Source organism: Canis lupus, chromosome 21 (assembly GCF_048164855.1).
Source record: "Canis lupus baileyi chromosome 21, mCanLup2.hap1, whole genome shotgun sequence".
Taxonomy (NCBI): domain Eukaryota; kingdom Metazoa; phylum Chordata; class Mammalia; order Carnivora; family Canidae; genus Canis; species Canis lupus.
Genome location: NC_132858.1, coordinates 1,710,304 through 1,718,450, shown reverse-complemented (window position 1 = coordinate 1,718,450; position 8,147 = coordinate 1,710,304). Strand labels below are relative to the sequence as shown.

At 48.6% G+C, this 8,147-nt stretch overlaps 1 long non-coding RNA gene across 1 annotated transcript; it reads right to left on the bottom strand.

Moving 5' to 3' along the window:
• Nucleotides 1–2,702: 2,702 nt before the first annotated feature.
• Nucleotides 2,703–5,893, bottom strand: LOC140612275 (uncharacterized). Its single transcript, XR_012013557.1, has 2 exons — nt 3,421–5,893; nt 2,703–3,048 (listed from the first exon to the last, which is right to left on the bottom strand). It is a non-coding gene; the product is annotated as an uncharacterized lncRNA (long non-coding RNA).
• Between the last annotated feature and the right edge of the window lie 2,254 nt (nt 5,894–8,147).

Genomic DNA, 8,147 nt, shown 5'->3' with positions numbered 1-8,147 from the left:
GTTACAAGTGTCTGCACCAGGGATGCTTGAACTGTTTGCCATCAGCAAACTCCCCCTCAAAGAGTGCCAGCCTTCCCATGTTCCCAGGTACCAGCGCCTCTGTCCTCATGCCTGTGGCTGTAGGTGGCCTGGGGCTCTTGCCCAAGAAAAGTTTCTGCCAGATCCTTCTCTGGTATTGGTGTAAATAAAATCAGAAGTTCTCTTAACGTGTTGGGCAGAGCACAGGTGGAGGAGGCATCTGTGTTGAGTGGTGGGGAAGGCTCGTTCTGGAAGGATTGCGATAGGCCCAGCATCTTGTATGGCCTGTTTATTCTATGGAAATGCACCAACTGGGTGAGCATGAGATTCTTGCAAATGAAGAGATGAGAGAGAAGGTTGGTGATGATGTGATGTCAGCGATCATTCACAAAACTTTACCTTGCCCACCTGGGGTGACCCCCTACCGGACCCTTTAATCAACGCTCAGGTCTCATCCTGAGACTGCATGAAAAAGTATTGGGATGATTAGCTGATTTTTGAACCTTTTAACTTGTGTGGTTTTGGTGGTTAGGAACTGGAGTTTTAGTTACAGGAATTATTCTCTAAATTCTATGAGGTTTTTTCCACATGATTTTTGGTTTGTGATGCAGCACTCATATGTGGATGAACTGTGCTTCCTGCTTTTTCCATGTTATCTAATTTGTGAATTCAGCCCATTGCCTTCTTTGCGTCTAACATCTCTCTCCTCGGGGAGTTACCTGTCCCTTTACCTGTACTACACAGCACCTTATACCCCCCTCAACCAAGCTTCTTTATAGTCTGGTTATGTGAACATAATCCCAATATAATTAATATAACTAATATAATTGCCCCCCCAGTGGAAGATTCTGGAGGGTAAGGACACGTGTTGTTTACTCATCTTTGAGCCCTTGGCACCGGAGCTGGGTCTCACCGGAGATCAGGCTTCAGGAAGTGTTTGCTGAGCTGAATTGAACTTCAAAAGAGTGAACCATATGCAACAATTTCATGGGGGAAGATGTGAGAATGCCCTCAAAATCACCAATGATTTAAAGGGGCGAATGTGGGCCACCGATTACATCTTTACAGAAGGAAGACGCTGCTGCGGCTTAGCAGAGTGTGCTGGGACCTGCCTGGGAGAGTGGCCATCTCTTTTTCAAACCAATTACAGCTTTTAACATGCTTTCCTCAGTGTCAAAAGGCTTGAGTATTTCAAGATACATTTTTGGAATGCTAGGCGAGCCATGGTGGAGACTAGAAACATCGAGAAGCTGGGTGTTCCTAGTATGTGTATGCTCTCCACAAAAGTTTGCATTGTAGACTATTTCTTTCTTTCTTTTTTTTAATTTTTATTTATTTATGATAGTCACAGAGAGAGAAAGAGAGAGAGGCAGAGACATAGGCAGAGGGAGAAGCAGGCTCCATGCACCGGGAGCCCGATGTGGGATTCGATCCCGGGTCTCCAGGATCACGCCCTGGGCCAAAGGCAGGCGCCAAATCGCTGCGCCACCCAGGGATCCCCTAGACTATTTCTTTTAAGGAAATGCTATGATATTACTTTGAAGGCTATGCTTTACATTATTGAACCTGGCTGTGAGGAAGGACTTAGGCTTTGTATAATCACCAAAGAAACCAGGTCATTTAAAGGAGAAACCTGGTGACCATCAGAATATGCAAATGATTCATGATTAACCAGCATTTTTCTTGTAAACAGTTTATTGTCCCACATAATTGAAATGCTTCCTTGTCTTTGTTTTCCTGTTGTGCTCGCAGCCTCTGCTAATATGATCACAAACTCTCAAACAGGGGAGTATTTGAGTTAATATGGTTTTATTTCACTCATTGATCTACCAAGTATGCACCACAGATAGCAATGAACAAACCAAATCCTTGCCCTCCTGGAACATTCTAGTGAAGCAAAGCGTGATGATGGTTGATGGAAGGGGAGGAAATATCTAGAACATAGAGCTAACAGAAACTGCTGATGGATGGGATATGTGGGGGCAGTGGTGAGAGAGGGATCAAGGATGACTCCTACATTTTTGGCCTGAACAACTGGCAGATTGCCCCTTCTGCTTACTGAGTTGGGGGAGACAGGGAGAAAAGGATCTGGGAAAGCAAACCCAAAAGTTCAGTTAGGGACATGTTGAGTTTGAGACCACCAGGGACGATGTGAAGGACACAGATGGGCATATGGGGTTTTCGTGTTCAGGAGCAGTCCAGGCTGGAGATGCAAACTGGGGTGGTACTGGTTTCTCAAGGGTAGCTTAACACAACAGAAATATGTCGTCTCTCGTTCTGGAGGCTGGAAGTCCAGAATCAAGGTGTTGTCAGGGCCATGGGCCCTCTGAAGTTTCTAGAGAAGACTGAAACTCTTTCCCTGCCTCTTCTGGTTCCTGGTAGTTGCTGGCAAGCCTTGACATTCCTTGGTTTACAGCTGTACCACTGCATTGCTGCCCCTTCATACACACGGCCATCTTCCCTCTGTACACGTCTGCATTTCTTTGTCTAAATTTCCCTCTTATAAGGACCCTAGTCATTGGATTATGGCCCACCCTAAACCAAGAGAGTGCAGGATCTAGAGCAGTGCCTGGTTCTCAGGGAGCTACGATATAGAAATTCAGAGTAGGCATTTAGCAACTTTTGTAGCCATATCACCAGGCACTGCTCCTTCTTGTACCTATTCATTTGTATTCTCTTTCTTAAAAGTATTAGTCTGTAATCAACAGGAAATAAAAATGTAAAAATCTCGATCCCTTGCAACAGGCCTAGTAAGTTAGGAACTTGGAATTCACCTTGGATTCGGCAGTGTGGGTGGTCTTGATTATGGAGGTTTTGTTGGAGTGAAGAAGAGAGGGGCCTGAGTGGAACTTGTTCACCAAGATGGCAGATGTGAGGGACACCTGGGTGGCTCAGTGGTTGAGCGTCTGCCTTTGGCTCAGGTTGTGATCCTGGGGTCCTGGACTCAGGTCCCTCATCGGGCTCCAGGTAGGGAGCCTGCTTCTCTCTCTGCCTCACTCTCTGTGTCTCTCATGAATAGATGAATAAAATCTTAAAAAAAAAAAAAAAAAAAAGAATGGCAGATGTGAAAGGATCCAATGAGTCCAGGTAGTGCTTTGCTCTGAAGGGCAGTGAATCGGATTGGCAGGAGGAGAAAAAAGTGGGGTGAAGGGAGATATTTCTTATTCTTTAGGTTGGAGGATCTTAGACCTTGTCTGCTTGGTGAGGAGAAGGAGTAAGTGGACAGGGAGAGGTGGACGAGGTGGAAGACAGGACCAGGGCCTGCAGGCTGGTTGGAGGGGGTGGCATCCTGGGTCCCCTGGAGGGTGGACCTCTGATGGGAAGGAGCAAGGGGAGCATGTCGTGTCTAGAGTGACTTCCCTAGTTTTAGCACTGGAAGTCCCATATCCGGGGAAAGCTTACCTGTCCCAGGGCCGCTCTCCTCTCCCAGTCCAGGCAAACCAGGACAGGTGGTAGCTCTATCAGCAGAACCTGCCTGCTGGGAGGCCCAGGGCTTGATGGAGAGAAGATGAGGTAGCCTTTGATCGTGGCTTCTATTCTCCTGGTGACGCAGGGGCGGAGGCTGGAGGGCAGAGAAGGTGTGGAAGGGCCATCTTGGGAAGAGGGAGAGGGAATTTACCAAGAAATGCAGTAGCACTTCCGGGCAGTGCCAGATGGTCATGTGAGCTCTGTGGTCACAAGCTGTAAAGGGATACCAGTCAGAGTGACACTGGGGTGTACGCTCCGCAAAAATCCCAGTGGCTAACATTCTGCCATGTGTCATAAGTGAACACAGGACACTAACAGTGCTGTCCTGGAGTATGGTGAGCATGGACACAGCATTAGGGACGCCTTCCTAGTCTGTGGGACCTCCAGATAGAAACAGAGCCAAAGCCAACTCTCCGGAGAGTAGATGAACGACACTTTCTTCTCGACCTCTCTCCCCTTAGGGACTGTTGACAGTTCCAGTGTGGACGGGTCACGTTGTCCACACCCTTTGTAGCTGCTCTCCTGCAGGAACGCCTCAGAGGCTCGCTCATATCAAATGCTTCTTTGCAGTTTGCACGAGCAACAATTTAACAACAGAAATAAAAAAATTGCGCCCACTTGATTCCATTCACCTTCCTGTCAAAGGGGCGCAGCTGGATCGCCGCCGATTTGGGCTTATACTGCCTATTCTCTCGCAGATTTTAGATATTTGGTCAAAGTAGGTAACTCAAAAAGTAGCCAGGTAAGGATTTGGAGTTAGAACACCTGGATCTGAATTATCCCCCGACTGGTTTTTGGCCGTGTGAGCTGACGAAGCTCAATCTAACCTTCGAGCCTTTGTCTTGTCACAGACGCTACCTGTGCCGCTACCTGTGCCCGCCGCTTCACAAGCTGCATGAGGGAAGTGTTGGGCGTCGAGCACGGGCTGGCCACTGCTCTGGTTGTTGGCTGTGTGGTTCTGTGTGGTTCTGTGTCTTTCTTCGGTAGATTCCAATCCCGTAGCCCTAATCATAGAGACCGAGACGACTGCTGGCGCATTGGGTGTGGCAGTTGGGTTCCTGGTGACAGTTGATTATGAGGCGCTGGACTGGGGACCAGGGATGAAGTGAGAGCAGGGCGGGGGTGCAGGGAGTGAGGCACGAGCGTGGGATGGGGATTGTGGCAAGAGAGGGAAAATTCTGGACCGTAAGATACTGAAAGTGCAGTCCTTCTAGGCATTGCTAAATCCTAGGGGCTGCCTTAAAATGGGATTATAGAAATAATGGCCTGGGCCCTCTGTTTGGGAATGCAGGGGGGCGATGAGGCCAGTTTAGAAAGACTTCTATTTAAAAGTTTACTTGTCTGTCACTTAAAGTTTTCGCCTCCAGCTATTCAGGAAATTCTATCCTATAAAATGATTCATTCATTCCCTAAGGGTTCAGCACAGCCGGGGTTTTACTGGGTCAACCACAGAGGCTCAATTCCTGGAAGATTGTTTCCATTTTCTCATGGACTATAACTTTGAAGTAATATTTTTGAATGCTCGATTATGGAGAACTCAGAACACTTTTTAGAAATTAGCTCTAAAATCCTTCGTGCTTTCTCTCTATGGTAGGTAGGAATGCTTGCTGATCTTAAGATTACTTTTAATGCACTTAAAAAGGCAACGTGGAGTCCACTTCTACCACCATACAGACACCTCCCCTCCAGGAGATCCACCTTACCTCCAGTTACTGAGGGATCCTTTGGTCTTCTTGCCTTGCTCTCAGTGTCTGCCTTAAAATACTGTTATTCTCATCTCTCGATTTTCCACAGCTCAGGGCTTGGTGTCCTGCTCCTCTATCACTAGCTGCTGAAGAACTTTATTTTCCCCATTAATTAAATTAATTGATTCTTTCAAAGTAAACTCTATCTCCAACATAGGGCTTGAACTCACAAGCTGGAGATCAAGAATCTCATTGCTCCACCAACTGAGCCAGCCAGGCACCTCCCAATCCCTTTAATTTAAAAAAAAAAGATTAAATCAAAAGTCTTACCAGTCATTTCAAATAACTCAAAACTGTTTAAGGTGAAAAATGAAAGTCACTCCTGCTGCTCTTCCCAGGATCACCCCTATTCTCTCTGGGAAAGCTCTCCAGGCGGAAGGCTGCAGGACTGTGTCTGGTGGATCCGGGGCTCTGGTTCCAGATCCTGGAGCACTGGTCCGTCTTTTCTGCTGCATGTTGCCACGGGGGTCTCTCATTTCAGCTACAGCAAGTTTCCGGGTTTGTTGGCAGGACCCACTGTGGACAGGGCTTACGTGACCTCCAAGAGAGGCTTCCTGTGGATAGCCTTGAGAAATATATTTGACCTCTGTGTCCCTCAGTTTCTTATCAGTGACGTGAGGGGGGTTAGGACACCATGGTCCTCTGCACTCTGTACTCTTTGCTCTAACCCATCTTGGTGTCTAGCCTCCTCCCCCTCAATTAGTATTTCTAGTTTCTTTTTCTTCTTTTGTCTTTTTTTTTTCCCCCAGCAGAAAGACTTGTGTTGAAGTGCAGAGATCAGAGAGCCAGAGTCACCTTTTGGCTGGTGACTAGCTATGGGACCCTGCCAATCACGTGGCCCTCCTGGACCTTCATTTTGAACTCTGAGAAATGAGAAACCAGGACTGTTTGATCTCCAGGAGGCTTTCTGATTCCGACACCCCATGATTCTCACGACCTCGCCCTACCCAGGGCTGACTCCTCCGATCCAAAGGGAATAGTCAGCTCAGGGTTTGTTTGCTGCTTTCAGCACAGGTGTGGGTACGGTAGGTTTTTGAGCAGGAGACAAACTGGGGGAGCTGGACTCTCTTCTAGAGTCCCTGAGTCAGCTCCTCACGGTCTGACTTCATTTTTTTCACCTGGAGTGTTGTATAATCCCAGAATAGCACCCACGCCCACTCTCAACCCTGAGTGTATTTGGGGTGCATTCCAACTCCAAGTAAGAGCCATTTGGGGAAGACATCTCATCTGTGAGCTTGGAAACCCCTGCTCCTTGTTCCTGGGTGTGATGTGAAGAGGGCTGGGATGGCCAGCCGTCCTGCCTTGCCCTGGATGGTCTCATGTCCCAAGAACATTCAGATCACACCAGGACAGTTGGTTCCCCTACCAATGCTCCCCTTCAGGGCCTGGCCCTGTTCCTGAGTAGGCTAAGGAGCCAGCAGGGCAGTGAGACTCAGAATCAGCTGGGGTGCCTGATGGATGCAGATTCCCGGGCCCTTCTCTGGAGAGCCTGATTCAGTAGATCTGGAGACTGGAAATTTGCATTTCACAAGGCCTCCAGGTGAGTCTGTGCAAGTGGTTCAGGTACCACCCTTGAGACATATACTGTACTTGGGGGAATGGGGGGACAGAGCCTGCTACTGCCTTCACTTTCCTTGTACCCCAGACAGCAAAAGCCTGGTGGGGAACTACTAGCACTCACACTGAAGTGAGTGTTGTGGATGGGCTCATTTCCTTAAGCACTTAAGCGTCTGCCTTTGGCTCAGGTCATGATCTTGAGGTCCTAGAATCCAGCTCCCCCCCCTTCAGCTCCCTGCTCAGTGGGGAGCCTGCTTCTCCCTCTCCCTCTGCTACTCCCCTCATTCCTGCTCTTGCGCATGCACGTGTGCGTGCTCATACTGTCTCTCAAATAAATAAATAAAGTCTAAAAAAAAAAAGAAATGAACACTGTAACATGAGTAGCATGAGGACCGACAGATTTTATTCCTCCTCCGAACCTCCAAAGTAATTCAGTGCTTACAAAGCTCGGCTTTGTTCATTAAGAGGGTTGACTTGGCATTTTTCTGCAGGGGGCCTGCAGGGAGGGTGAGTTAGTGGCAAGAGATGACCATTCCCTGCAGTTTATGTCAGACTCCCCTGTCTCACAACAGCCCTGCTCAGTTTGCTGCATTGTGGGACCCCTCTGGTGGAAGGATGAGGAGACCATCTCTAAGGCCCATTGCAGCTCCAACCTTCTGGCATGGGGGGAGGGGGGCGAGCAAGCAGCCCTGGTCTTCTTCTTGGTACGTAGTTGTCATTTCTGTTGCTTAGGAGCTCACCCTTTTTCGAGTCCCCAAGGCACTTAGCTACAAGAATGATTTGAAGGGGACCCAACATGGCTTGGGAAGGGTGAGCATATTCACAGTTCCAATGGGCTTGCTCAGTCTCTGCTGCCAAAGAACAAAGTAGCAGAGGCATCCCTCAGAGGGAAGAGGAATGAAGCCAAGGCCCCACAGGTCTGCAGATGAGGAGCACGAGGTTCATCGGCTCCTGGGAGGACCTGCCACTGCTGGGGTTCCAGGAAGGCCAGCCTGCCTGGCACCACTGGCCATGTTGCCTCTACCCATTGGGCTCATCACACTGGTGTGAGAGTTGGGCTGAGGGGGCTGTCTTGGTTTGGATACAGGATACCATAGACTGGGTGGCTTACTAACAATAGAAATGTACTTCTCATAGCTCTGGAAGTCTGAGGTCAGCGTGCCAGCACGGTCAGGTTCTGGTGAGAGCTCTTTTCTGGGTTGTGGCCTGCCAGCTTCTCCCTGTGTTCTCACTGTGGGGTGCTGGGGGTAGGAAGTGAGGGAATTCTCTGAGGTCCTTTATAGAAGAGCACTAATTCCATCACAAGGGCCCCAGCCTCATTACTAATCATCTCTCAAAGGCTTCACCTCCTAATATCAT